Here is a 15,093-nt window from a genome sequence, read left to right as displayed (position 1 = left end):
CCACTTTTTAAACCACATGTTCAATGGCGTACGAGCAAAAAAATTCCAAATTCCAAAATAGTGCATTTTTGATCACTTTTTATACCACAAAAAAGTGAATAAAAAGTGATCAAAAAGTCTGATCAGAACAAAAATGGTACCGCTAAAAACTTCACATCACGGCGCAAAAAAATATCCCTCATAGCACCCTGAACACAGAAAAATTAAAAAGTTATAGGGGTCAGAAAATGACCATTTTAAACGTATATGTCACGATTCGGCTTACAGGTAGTGGATCCTCTGTGTCAGCGAGGGATTGGCGTGGACCGTGCTGGTGGACCTGTTCTATGAGGCTACTGGTGTTCACCAGAGCCCGCCGCAAAGCGGGATGGTCTTGCTGCGGCAGTAGCAACCAGGTCGTATCCACTAGCAACGGCTCAACCTCGCTGACTGCTGAGAAGGCGTGGGACAGAAGGACTAGGCAGAGGCAAGGTCAGACGTAGCAGAAGGTCGGGGGCAGGCGGCAAGGTTCGTAGTCAAGATGGATAGCAAGGGTTCAGGTAACACAGGCTTGGACAACACTAAACGCTTTCACTGGCACAAGGCAACAAGATCCGGCAAGGGAGTGCAGGGGAGGTGATCAGATATAGCCAGGGAGCAGGTGGAAGCCAATTAAGCTAATTGGGCCAGGCACCAATCATTGGTGCACTGGCCCTTTAAGTCTCAGAGAGCTGGCGCGCGCACGCCCTAGAGAGCGGAGCCGTGCGCGCCAGCACATGACAGGAGGGGCCCGAGACGGGTAAGTGACCTGGGACGCGACTCGCGAGCGGGCGCGTCCCGCTGTGCGAATCGCATCCCCGACGGCCATGTCAGTGCAGCGCTCCCGGTCAGCGGGACTGACCGGGGCGCTGCAGGGAGAGAGACGCCGTGAGCGCTCCGGGGAGGAGCGGGGACCCGGAGCGCTAGGCGTAACAGTACCCCCCCCCCCTTAGGTCTCCCCCTTTTTTTGTCCGACAACTGCTTTACCTGGGACGAGGACACCGGGAGTGAATGGAGGGTTTCCTCAAAGGCAGGCAGTACAGCAGGAGTGGGAATGGGGAGGGAGGGCAGAGGGTGAAGCTTGGCACGGGGCAGGGTGACACCAGGACGGGGGCCATGAGGAGGCACTGAGGCTTGCCTGACGGGACTGGGAGGGGGGGAGAGGCATTTCTTGTGGCAAGCAGAGTCCCAGTTCTTGATCTCCCCGGTGGTCCAGTCGAGGGTGGGAGAATGAAGCTGGAGCCAAGGCAGACCGAGGAGGACCTCAGAGGTGCAGTTGGGGAGGACGAAAAATTCAATCCTTTCGTGGTGGGGTCCAATGCACATCAAGAGGGGTTCTGTGCGGTAACGCACGGTGCAATCCAATCTGACTCCGTTGACCGCGGAAATGTAGAGCGGCTTGACGAGACGGGTCACCGGGATGCGGAATTTATTCACAAAAGAATCCAGAATAAAATTCCCAGAGGCACCAGAGTCCAAGCAGGCCACGGCTGAGAGGGAGGAGTTGGCTGAAGAAGAAATCCGCACGGGCACCGTGAGACGTGGAGAAGCAGACTTTGAACCAAGAGACGCCACACCCACGTGAGCTGGGTGCGTGCGTGCGTTTCCCAGACGTGGAGGACGAATAGGGCAATCCACCAAGAAATGCTCGGTACTGGCACAGTACAGACAAAGATTTTCTTCCCTACGGCGATTCCTCTCTTCCTGGGTCAGGCGAGACCGATCCACTTGCATGGCCTCCTCGGCGGGAGGCCCAGGCGTAGATTGCAGCGGATACTGTGGGAGAGGTGCCCAGAGATCTAAGTCTTTTTCCTGGCGGAGCTCTTGATGTCTCTCAGAAAAACGCATGTCAATGCGGGTGGCCAAATGGATAAGTTCTTGCAGGTTGGCAGGAATCTCTCGCGCGGCCAGCACATCCTTGATGCGACTGGATAGGCCTTTTTTAAAGGTCGCGCAGAGAGCCTCGTTATTCCATGATAATTCGGAAGCAAGAGTACGAAATTGGATGGCGTACTCGCCCACTGAAGAATTACCCTGGACCAGGTTCAGCAGGACAGTCTCGGCAGAAGAAGCTCGGGCTGGCTCCTCGAAGACACTACGGACCTCAGCAAAGAAGGACTGGACTGTGGCTGTGGCAGGATCATTGCGGTCCCAGAGCGGTGTGGCCCAAGACAAGGCCTTTCCTGAAAGAAGGCTCACTACGAACGCCACCTTAGACCGTTCTGTAGGAAACAAGTCCGACAACATCTCCATATGCAGGGAACACTGAGACAGAAATCCACGGCAGAGTCTAGAGTCCCCATCAAATTTGTCCGGCAGGGACAAGCGGAGGCTAGGAGCGGCCACTCGCTGCGGAGGAGGTGCAGGAGCTGGCGGAGGAGATGGTTGCTGCTGTAGCAGAGGCAGAAGTTGCTGTAACATGGCGGTCAACTGCGACAGCTGCTGTCCTTGTTGGGCAATCTGCTGCGATTGCTGAGCGACCACCGAGGGAAGGTCAGCGAGACTTGGCAGCGGCACCTCAGCGGGATCCATGGCCGGATCTACTGTCACGATTCGGCTTACAGGTAGTGGATCCTCTGTGTCAGCGAGGGATTGGCGTGGACCGTGCTGGTGGACCGGTTCTAAGAGGCTACTGGTGTTCACCAGAGCCCGCCGCAAAGCGGGAAGGTCTTGCTGCGGCAGTAGCAACCAGGTCGTATCCACTAGCAACGGCTCAACCTCGCTGACTGCTGAGAAGGCGTGGGACAGAAGGACTAGGCAGAGGCAAGGTCAGACGTAGCAGAAGGTCGGGGGCAGGCGGCAAGGTTCGTAGTCAAGATGGATAGCAAGGGTTCAGGTAACACAGGCTTGGACAACACTAAACGCTTTCACTGGCACAAGGCAACAAGATCCGGCAAGGGAGTGCAGGGGAGGTGATCAGATATAGCCAGGGAGCAGGTGGAAGCCAATTAAGCTAATTGGGCCAGGCACCAATCATTGGTGCACTGGCCCTTTAAGTCTCAGAGAGCTGGCGCGCGCGCGCCCTAGAGAGCGGAGCCGCGCGCGCCAGCACATGACAGGAGGGGCCCGGGACGGGTAAGTGACCTGGGACGCGACTCGCGAGCGGGCGCGTCCCGCTGTGCGAATCGCATCCCCGACGGCCATGTCAGTGCAGCGCTCCCGGTCAGCGGGACTGACCGGGGCGCTGCAGGGAGAGAGACGCCGTGAGCGCTCCGGGGAGGAGCGAGGACCCGGAGCGCTAGGCGTAACAGTATACATTTTCCTGCATGTATTCATGATTTTTTTCTGAAGTGATACAAAATCAAACCTATACAATTAGGGTATCATTTTAACCGTATAGACCTACAGAATAAAGATAAATGTACTGCGTAAAAACGGAAGCCCCCAAAACTTTCAAAATAGTGTTTTTTCATACATTTTGTTGCACATTGATTTTTTTCCCATTTCACCGTAGATTTTTGGGTAAAATGACTAATGTCATTACAAAGTAGAATTAGTGACGCAAAAATTAAGCCATCATATATATATATAGAATTTTAGGTGAAAATTTTAAAGAGTTAGGATTTTTTAAAGTTAAGGAGGAAAAATTGAAAATGAAAAAATGGAAAAAGCCTGGGTCCTTATGGGTTAAAATAACCTGCACTGACAATAAAATAATAAATAATACAGCTTTTATTGCCAAAGTGTAATATACAAGCGGACAACACGTTTCAAGAGGAGGGCCTCCCTCTTTTTCCAGTCCTGTTAACCCTAACACTTAATATGTTGTGATCACTTTTGATCTGAAGGGTTAATGGCAGGTATCAGTGTGATCGCTGATGTCCACCATTAGTGGCAGGTCTCTGGCTGCTCATAACAGCCAGGATTCTCGTTCTAGGAAGAATATAAGGTTTGTCTCCACTTTTGAGGTTTGTCTCCAAGATTGTTTAAATGTACTTACCAATGAAGTAATAGTTATACTTGTAGATATCTTATCCCCTATGCAAAGGATTAAGGATAACATGTCTGTCTTATCAAACAGATGAGATGTCCAGGGGAAGAGTACTCTTTTAAAGTTTAACTCCTGACTAACCTTCAAATCAGCGTAGAAATACATAGTCCATGCTAGGTGATACAATTGGCAAGGTTACTGTACAATGTCCAGTGAATTTCATGCACAAGCCCATTTCTACTTGATAGGACTCATTGTACTGGGCATTGTACTGTTGCCTTAGCAACCTGACCACCCAGCTAGGAATATTTATTTCCACCAGAGCCGAACCGGGACAAAAAAAGCTGCCCTGGCACACAAACCCGAGCAGGCCATATACAGAATCATGCTCCCCCCCCCCCTTATTGTAAAGAGAGGTGAGTTGTAATACTGAAAGCAGTAAGGTGCAGACTTGGTCCCAAAGCTGGACATACTGTTTTCACTGATCCTATTGGGATTACATTGGCGCTATAAACCAGATAAGCCATCTGGATGACTCCAAGTCCTCCCTTCTCCTCACTACTGTTGATGCAAAAAAAAAAAAAAGGTTGAAGAATCAGTGTCAGGCACCTTAAGTCAAAGGCTGTGTGGGACTTGAGCACAGAGCTGCCATCATAACAATGTGCACATTTCACTAGTGCAGGACATTACTGCCTCCAAGCCCTACATTGAGCTGATGAATGGCCCATCTGGCATTTGCCAGAAATACCAGATGGGCGGTCTGGTCCTGCTCTCCACGCCTGATCTAAGGAACAGGTCAACTTTACATGTAAACTTTGATCCACCTGAAAATATGAAAATGTACAAAAATGATAAAAACCTATCCTACTAGAATCAAGGCTATAACTGCTGCTAAAGAGGTCAAGAATAGTTATACATCCAATTATATATATAAAAGTTGTACTGATTTGTTTCTACTATCATATAAAAAGTATTTGTCTGTTCATCTATGTCAAAAATTCTAATTAAATTTTCTGTCGTGTATAAAGAAAAATATTTTGATGAAAATTCCTAATGGACAATCTAATTTTACATATTAAGGGAAAACATCTTGTGAAGTTGCAGTTGACAATCTCCAGGAGACAAATAAGCAACCACATTGGAATAACAGACAGTAATGCTCAACCAGATACAGTATACCAGGGAGAATAAACAAAAGCTCATTAGTTGAACATTTTGACACCATGCCACACTGTCATAGAACTTCCTTTTAAAAGAATAATGCTCCCATGTCGGCATTAGCCTTCAGATATCATTGATCCACATGATCCATCCAGAGGATTGGACTTTTGACAGTGAAGAACACCTACTTACTGTAGGTTGATTGGGAACTTCTGGGATTTGTTCAAGTTTTGAATTCTCTGGAAATCTGGTACAAAGGAATTTACTTAATTTAAGACTGGATTCCAAGTTATTCTTCTTGCCTTTAAGTTATACTTAGACTATCCTCTGATATTAAACTATGATACTGAATGACAAGGTGAAAAGTTTTTCCTACATCAGAAAAAAAATAAAAAGATGAAACTGAGGGGAACTTGCTTAAGGCTGGGTCCACACTACGTTTTGTCCCATACGGGAGCGCATACGGCAGGAGGGAGCTAAAACCTCGCGCTCCCGTATGTGACCGTATGCGCTCCCGTATGTCATTCACTTCAATGAGCCGACCGGAGTGAAACGTTCGGTCCGGTCGGCTCATTTTTGCGCCGTATGCGCTTTTACAACCGGACCTAAAACCGTGGTCAACCACGGTTTTAGGTCCGGTTGTAAAAGCGCGTACGGCGCAAAAATGAGCCGACCGGACCGAACGTTTCACTCCGGTCGGCTCATTGAAGTGAATGACATACGGGAGCGCATACGGTCACATACGGGAGCGCGAGGTTTTAGCTCCCTCCTGCCGTATGCGCTCCCGTATGGGACAAAACGTAGTGTGGACCCAGCCTAATAAGATATTTCTTGTAATATAGGAAAATGTGAAAAACATGGGAAGCCAGAGACATTATAACACATTTACTTTGTGGGTCCTAATGCAAAACGTTTCCAGGGTATGCCAATCACCATGTTAATTATACTGGTGTACTGCTGGTATTTTCCTGGGTGGAGGAGGGGTGATTGAGCTATTCAAGGACCATGCTCCAGCTGCCACTGCAACATCTGAATCCTTTACAGTTAGTAATTTTTAAAGCATTTACAACTAGTTCTGCTTAAAACACTAACCAAGCATTTTAAAAACCACAGTAGGACTCCAACAGGAGGACATTGGAACTTCAAGGAATGAATGAAACAGAGTATTATCAGGTATAGGGCTAAAAGTGAAATGTATCAGAGAGCGTTTCTAGCCTGGATCGGGCTTTTCGTCAGGCAGTATGTTTAACATTAAAAGGGCAGTCATTATAATAGTTCCGGGTAACCGGAGGTCACTTGAACACCGGAAATGATAGGGTGAACATATAAAGAACTAAAAACATATTTGTGACAAAGCATTTTACCTTTTCACTTCCGATTTTTGATTTGGAGGGAAGAGGGGAAAGTTATAAACCAAATACATTTACAAAAAAGTTGTAAAAATTGGGTTGTGCCGTAATAACTCAATTATGAATTATGAGTTATGCCATAAACATATTAACCTGTTAAGGACGGCGGGCGTATCCACACCCCCCCGTTTTAAAGTCCTTAAGGACTGAGGGCGTATGGATACGCCCGTGGGAATTCCGGTCCCCGTCGCTAGCCGGTTGGGGACCGGATCGAGATGCCTGCTGAAATCATTCAGCAGGCATCCCGGCCCATCGCCGAGGGGGGTCCTGAGACCGCCCCCCCCCCCCCCCCCATGTCGGCGATCGGAGAAAATTGCATGTCAATTCAGACATGCGATTTCTCCAATTCCGGGCTGATCGGGTCTCTGGTGACCCGATCACCCAGAAAATAGGGATGATCGGAGTTGTCAGTGATAGCCCCGATCATCCTAAGGGATAGGAGTGAGGTCGCAATGCTGCGATCTCCTCCTATCTCCTGCCATTAGTCAGAACTGAGTTCTGACCAATGGCAGCGCAGGACAGAGGGTTGCCATGGAAACCCCCCGTTCTGCCCACCCCTGGATGTCGGTTAGAACGGGGGGGGGGGGGAGAAGATGGAGGCCTTTACCTGAAGACCAGATGCGTGGGGCCCGGTGATCAGCGGAGACATCAGCGGAGATCACGGCACAGGTAGGGAATCGACAGTGGGGGGTGGGGGGGGGGGAAATGAAAGTGAAAGTAAAGTGATTTTTACTGTGGCAACCTCTAGGCTGTCTGGGCATGCTTGGAGTTATAGTTTTGCAACATCTAGAGGGTCACAGTTTGGTGACCACTGTTACAGTGGTGCCCAAACGGTAGCCCTCCAGATGTTGCCAAACTACAACTCTCAGCATGCCTAGACTGCCCAGGCATGCTGGGAGTTGTATTTCTGTAACATCTGTCCCTTCACATTTTGCAATTTTCATGAAATTTTTGAAAATTGCTGCTCTACTTTGAAGCCCTCTAATTTTCTCAAAAAGTAAAAATATGTCCATTTTATGATGCCAACATAAACTGGACATATTGTATTTGTGAATAAAAATAAAATGTATTTGGAATATCCATTTTTCTTACAAGCAGAGAGCTTCAAAGTTAGAAAAATGCTAAATTTTCAAAATTTTCATGAAATTTGGAGGATTTTTCACCAAGAAAGGATGCAAGTAACGCTGAAAATTTACCACCAAAATAAAGTAGAATATGTCACGAAAAAAACAATCTCAGAATCAGAATATTCGGTAAATGCGTTTTAGAGTTATTAACGCTTAAAGTGACAGTGGTCAGAATTGCGGAAAAGGGCTCAGTCCTTAAGGTGAAAAAGGGCTCTGTCCTTAAGGGGTTAATTAAGAAAAATTTAAAATGATCAAAAATGATCAAAATTATGACCTGGTGCATTGTAGACAAACCTAATCGATACAATTCACATCTGAGTTTGACAATTTCCTCAAATATCAAGTTCTTTTGTTATGACGGGATGACATTAGCGCTAAGGATGTAGTTTTGCAAAATACAATAATACACAGGTATTACAGTGCCTTGCAAAAGTATTTACCCCCCTTAACTTTTTTCATAATTTGGTACATTACAGCCTTAAGTTCAATGTTTTGTTAATCTGAATTTTATGTGATGGATCAGAACACAATAGTATGAGTTGGTGAAGTGAAATGAAAAAAATATATAAATAAAACTAATTTAGAAATAGAAAACAGAAAATCGGCATTTGCGTATGTATTCACCCCCTTTGTTAGGAAGCCCATAAAAATCTCTGGTGCAACCAATTACCTTCAGAAGTCACACAATTATTGAAATGAGTAAAGGAAGGTGGGATCTATGATCCGTAAAATTGGGGTGCTAAGAAGCGCTCCTTTCCAGTGTAGAAGTGTAGAATTGTCTTCCACAAAGTCGGGTATTTCATAAAGCAAAAGAGTATTTATTCATGCAGGTAATTACAAGGGATAACGCGTTTCGAGGTGCGGAGACCCCCTCTTCATCAGATCCAATACTGAAATGATGTCCACCTGTGTGCAATCTAAGTGTCACATGATCTGTTATTACATATACACATCTTTTTGAAAGGCCCAAGAGGCTGCAACGCCTAAGCAAGAGGCATCAGTAACCAAACACTGCCATGAAGACCAAGGAACTCTCCAAACAAGTAAGGAACAATGTTGCTGAGAAGTACAAGTCAGGGACAGGTTATAAAAAAATATCCAAATCTTTAATAATCCCCAGGAGCTCCATCAAATCTATCATAGAACATAGCACAACAGCAAACCTGCCAAGAGACGGCTGCCCACCAAAACTCATGGATCGGGCAAGGAGGGCATTAATCAGAGAGGCAGCACAGAGACCTAAGGTAACTCTGGAGGAGCTGCAGAGTGCCACAGCAGAGACTGGAGTATCTGTACATAGGACAACAATAAGCCGTACGCTCCACAGAGTTTGGCTTCATGGCAGAGTTACATAGTTACATAGTTACATAGTTAGTACGGTCGAAAAAAGACATATGTCCATCAAGTTCAACCAGGGAATTAAGGGGTAGGGGTGTGGCGCAATATTGGGGAAGGGATGGGATTTTATATTTCTTCATAAGCATTAATGTTATTTTGTTCCATGAATGTATCTAATCCTGTTTTAAAGCTGTTAATTGTTCCTGCTGTGACCAGTTCCTGAGGTAGACCGTTCCATAAATTCACAGTCCTCACGGTAAAGAAGGCGTGTCGCCCCTTGAGACTAAACTTTTTCTTCTCCAGACGGAGGGAGTGCCCCCTCGTCCTTTGGGGGGGTTTAACCTGGAACAGTTTTTCTCCATATTTTTTGTATGGGCCATTAATATACTTATATACGTTTATCATATCCCCCCTTAAACGTCTCTTCTCAAAACTAAACAATTGTAACTCCTTTAATCGCTCCTCATAGCTAAGATGTTCCATGCCCCATATTAGTTTAGTCGCGCGTCTCTGCACCCTTTCCAACTCCGCAGTGTCCCTTTTATGGACAGGTGCCCAAAACTGAACAGCATATTCCAGGTGAGGCCGTACCAATGCTTTATAAAGGGGGAGTATTATGTCCCTGTCCCTTGAGTCCATGCCTCTTTTGATACATGACAATATCCTGCCGGCTTTGGAAGCAGCAGCCTGACATTGCATGCTATTCTGTAGTCTGTGATCTACAAGTACACCCAGATCCTTCTCTACCAGTGACTCTGACAGTTTAATCCCCCCTAAGACATACGATGCATGCAGGTTATTAGTACCCAGATGCATAACTTTACATTTATCCACATTGAACCTCATTTGCCAAGTGGATGCCCAGACACTTAGTCTATCCAAGTCATCTTGTAACTTATGTACATCCTCTATAGACTGTACCGTTCTACAAAGCTTGGTGTCATCTGCAAAGATAGAAACGGAGCTGTTAATACCATCCTCTATATCATTGATAAATAAATTAAACAACAGCGGGCCCAGTACTGAACCTTGGGGTACACCACTAATAACCGGGGACCAATCAGAGTACGAATCATTGACCACCACTCTCTGGGTACGATCCATGAGCCAGTGTTCAATCCAGTTACAAACTAAAATTTCCAAACCCAAAGACCTTAACTTACCTGTCAGACGTCTATGAGGGACAGTATCAAACGCTTTAGCAAAATCCAGAAACACTATATCCACAGCCATTCCTCTGTCAAGGCTTCTACTCACCTCTTCATAAAAGCAAATTAGATTGGTTTGACAACTTCTATCCTTAGTAAACCCATGCTGGCTATCACTTATAATACAATTATCCCCTATGTATTCCAGTATGTAATCCCTTATAAGTCCTTCAAACAATTTACCCACAATGCACGTTAAACTTACCGGTCTATAGTTTCCTGGGGAAGACCTAGAGCCCTTTTTGAAGATTGGCACCACATTCGCCTTGCGCCAGTCCCTTGGCACAATACCAGACACCAGAGAATCTCTAAATATCATGAACAGGGGTACAGATATTACTGAACTTACCTCTCTAAGAACTCTTGGGTGTAGTCCATCCGGCCCTGGGGATTTGCTTACATTTATATCACTTAACTTACCTTGTACCATCTCTACATTAAGCCAGTTCAGTACATTACATGATGTGTTACCAGCACTGACCTGGCCAATGTAAGCTCCTCCTTCTTCCATAGTATATACAGAATTAAAGAACCCATTCAGTAGCTCCGCTTTCTCTTGATCGCCTGTGACAACCTCCCCATTATCATTAATAAGGGGTCCTACATGCTCTGTCCTTGGTTTTTTTGCATTTATATATCTAAAAAAATATTTTGGATTAGTTTTGCTTTCTTTGGCCACCTGTCTCTCGTTTTGAATTTTTGCTGTTTTTATTAAATTTTTACAGATTTTATTAAGCTCCTTGTACTGTTTAAATGTTATAGCTGACCCATCAGATTTGTATTTTTTGAAGGCTATTTTTTTGTTGTTTATTGCTCTTTTAACATCATGTGTCAGCCATGTAGGATTTAGTTTTAATCGTTTATATTTGTTCCCCTTTGGTATATATTTAGATGTATAGTTATTTAGAGTTGATTTAAAGATGTCCCATTTGCCTTCTGTATCAGTATTTGACAACACCTCCCCCCAGTCTATGTCCTGTAGTGCAGGCCTCAGCCCAGGGAAGTTTGCCTTTTTAAAGTTATATGTTTTTGCCTTCCCCGCCTGTCTTTGTTTTCTACATTTTAAGTCAAAAGTAACTATATTGTGGTCGCTATTACCAAGGTTTTCCCTCACAGTTACATTACCAACCAGCTCTGCGTTGTTGGAAATGATCAGATCCAACAAGGCATCACTTCTTGTTGGGTCCTCCACAAACTGGCCCATAAAATTATCCTGCAATAAATTTAGGAATTGTCGCCCCTTTGTAGTTTTAGCCAACCCCGGACCCCAATCTATATCTGGATAGTTAAAATCTCCCATTATTACCACTGTACCTGCCCGGGCGGCCCTCTCTATTTGTTTATGAAGCCGAACTTCTATCTCCTCAGTGATATTAGGGGGTCTGTAGATTACCCCAAATATTATTTTTTCAGTATTTCCCTCCTTTTGTAATTCTACCCACAGTGATTCCACCTCCTCAAAATCATCACACACTATGGCATCGTTCACACTGACTTTAATACCACTTCTTACATACAGACAGACTCCACCACCTTTTCTGTTCATTCTATCCTTGCGAAACAATGTAAACCCCTGCAGATTGACAGCCCAGTCATGCGAGGAGTCCAGCCATGTCTCAGTGACCCCAACTATATCAATATGTTCCTCCAGTATCAAGGCCTCAAGCTCCCCCATTTTATTTGCTAGGCTTCTGGCATTTGTGAACATACACTTTACATTTCCATCCTTTATGTTATTGGGGTTAATGGGATTCAAGGGTGTAAGTTTATTTTCCTATGAAGCCTATTCCTATTAACTATTCTAACCCCTCCCTCCGCTCCACCCCCAGGTACATTTATAATTCCCACCTCTCTATCTACACTATCTTCCCCCTCTTTGCTGTAGGTTCCCTCCCCACAAGTCCCTAGTTTAAACACTCCTCCACCCTTCCAGCCATCTTCTCCCCAAGCAAAGCTGCACCCTCCCCATTGAGGTGCAGCCCGTCCCTACGGTAAAGCCGGTAACCGACAGCGAAGTCAGCCCAGTTCTCCATGAACCCAAACCCTTCCTTCCTACACCAGCTTCTGAGCCACTTGTTTACCTCCCTGATCTCCCGCTGCCTCTCTGGTGTGGCTCGTGGTACTGGTAGTATTTCAGAAAATACTACCTTGGAGGTCCTTGCCTTAAGCTTGCGGCCTAAGTCCCTGAAATCATTTTTAAGGACACTCCACCTACCTCTTACTTTGTCATTGGTGCCAATATGTATCATGACTGCTGGGTCCTCTCCAGCCCCGCCCAGCAACCTGTCAACCCGATCCGCGATGTGCCGAACTCGTGCGCCAGGCAGATAACACACTGTTCGGCAATCCCGGTCTTTGTGACAGATTGCCCTGTCTGTCCCCCTAATAATTGAGTCCCCCACCACTAGTACCTGTCTGGCCTGCCCTGTACTCCTCCCTCCCTCCTTACTGGAGCAGACACCCCCCTGGCGGTCAGAGGCGGTATCCTGCTGCAGTTCTGCTAGCTCTGTAATGGCATCCCCCTCATCTGCCAAGCGGGCAAACTTGTTGGGGTGTGCCAGTTCAGGACTAGCCTCCCTGACACTTTTTCCCCTACCCCTCTTTCTAACTGTAACCCAGCTAACTGCCTGACTGTCCTGCAACTCCGTCCCACTGTCCTCCCCCACCTCTATTCCCGAGAGTGCCTGCTCAGTGAGCAGGAGACTCCTCTCCATGTTGTTAATGCTTCTCATTGTTGCCAGTCGCCCCTCTAGATGCAGGATCTGGGCTTCCAAACGGACAACTAGCACACATCTCGCACAACAATATGCACCCTCAAACTGTTGTTCAAGGATTGCATACATTGAACAGGATGTACATTGGACTGCATTTTCCAACATGGAGGCCATCTAGTTATAGGGATTTCACAAATGTATAGGAAAAAACACTTAAAATTTTTTGTAGACCTTGTGGGTTCAGAAATTAACACTCACAGCGATCTCAACCTCCTGCTTTCAAACTCCTGTTTTTGTAACTCCTCTTTCACGCCCCCTCTTACACAGCAACACTCAGAAGAGCAAGCTCGAGTGACCAGAAGAAAGCCATGACTTTCAGCTAAAAACAAAAAGGCACATTGTGATTTTGCGAAAAGGCATGTGGGAGACTCACATTAAAAGTATGGAGGAAGGTGCTCTGGTCTGATGAGACTAAAGTTTAACTTTTCGGCCATCAAAGAAAACTCTATGTCCCAACCCAACACATCACATCACCCAAAGAACATGATGTTTTCAGCAGCTGGGACTGGGAAACTGGTCAGAGTTGTGGGAAAGATGGATGGTGCTAAATGCAGAGCTATTCTTGAGCAGAACCTGTATCCCTCTGTGCATGATTTGAGGCTAGGACGGAGGTTCACCTTCCAGCAGAACTATGACCCCAAACACACTGCTAAAACAACAGTTGAGTGGTTTAAGTGAAAACATGTGTTGGAATGGCCTAGTCAAAGCCCAGATCTCAATCCAATCGAAAATCTGTGGTCAGACTTAAAGATTGCTGTTCACAAGCGCAAACCATCATGCTTGAAGGAGCTGGAGCAGTTTTGCAAGGAGGAATGTATTTTTTAGGCTAAAATTTTTAGCCTAAAGTCTATCTGTGTGTTATACGCCGATAAACTGTTTCTGGCCCTGCAGAAGCCGCTGCAGATCAATGATTTAAAGCGTGTGCTTTAAATCAATGAACTGCAGCGGCTTCTGTGGGGCCAGAGTCCCCCCGCCAGTGCCTAATTCCCTCCCCCATCCTTTGTTTTATACTTGCCTGTCCTGGGGACTGTGCTCCTTCAAGCTCCGGCACTGTCCTGTCCTGCGCTGTTGCTGTGCTCTGCGCAATGACGAGTGAGTCCTCAACGTCACTGTCGATGCGCAGCACAGTGACAGCTCAGGATGCCGCCAGAGCCTGAAAGAGCGCAGTCCCCAGGACAGGGTACTATAAAACAGGGGATGGGAGTGGGAATCAGGCAGCTGTGGCGGTGGGACTCTTGCCCCAGGACAGGTAACTATGAAACTGGGGATGGGGGAGGGAATCAGGCAGTGGTGGCAGGACTCTGGCCCACAGAAGCCGCTGCAATTCATTGATTTAAAGTGCCTGCTTTAAATCACAGGTCTGCAGCGGCTTCTGCAGGGCCAGAAATAGTTTATCGGGGTATACACGCACACACGCACCCTCATTTTAACAAGGATATTTGGGTTAAAAATTCTTTTTTTTACCCAAATTTCTCTGTAAAAATGAGGATGCATGTTATAGGCTGGTGCGTGGTATACCCCAATAAATGTGGTAACTTGTTACAATAAAACATGAGCTACTAGGTTAGGATATCATATAAGAAAAAAGGTTATTTACCACTCTGTCCAGAAGAAACCTCATGATATCAAGATGGGCAATATTTAATCATAGACATATCAATATGGAATGCTTATTCACACTCTGCCCCTTCTAACCCACTAGACATCACATGACTCCAAGAATTGATAAATCCATCTAAGGATATAAATATGGAAGCGGTTTGATATACTTCCACCCATTTCTTGATTAGTTTCTACACATGATCTTGGTAAGACTATTAAAGGGGTTGTGCGATGCCCTGACTTTTGGAGCTCCGCTCACAGCGTCCGGAAGTTCATTACTCCGAACGTTGTGTGCAGGCTTCCGTGTTCGAGGCCGCCGGGCGTGATGTCACACCCGGCCCCTCGTGACGTCTCGCCCGCCCCCTCGAACAAAAAGTTTATGGGAAGGGAGCATGTCCGCTGTCACGCCCCCTTCCCATAGACTTTGGTAGAGGGGATGGGCATGACGTCACGAGGGGGCGGGCGAGATGTCACGAGGGTCGGGAGTGACGTCACGCCCGGTGGCCACGAACACAGAAGCCCGCA

This window comes from Hyla sarda, chromosome 10 (assembly GCF_029499605.1).
Source record: "Hyla sarda isolate aHylSar1 chromosome 10, aHylSar1.hap1, whole genome shotgun sequence".
In the NCBI taxonomy this organism is placed as follows: Eukaryota; Metazoa; Chordata; class Amphibia; order Anura; family Hylidae; genus Hyla; species Hyla sarda.
Note: the sequence above shows the minus strand (reverse complement) of the source record.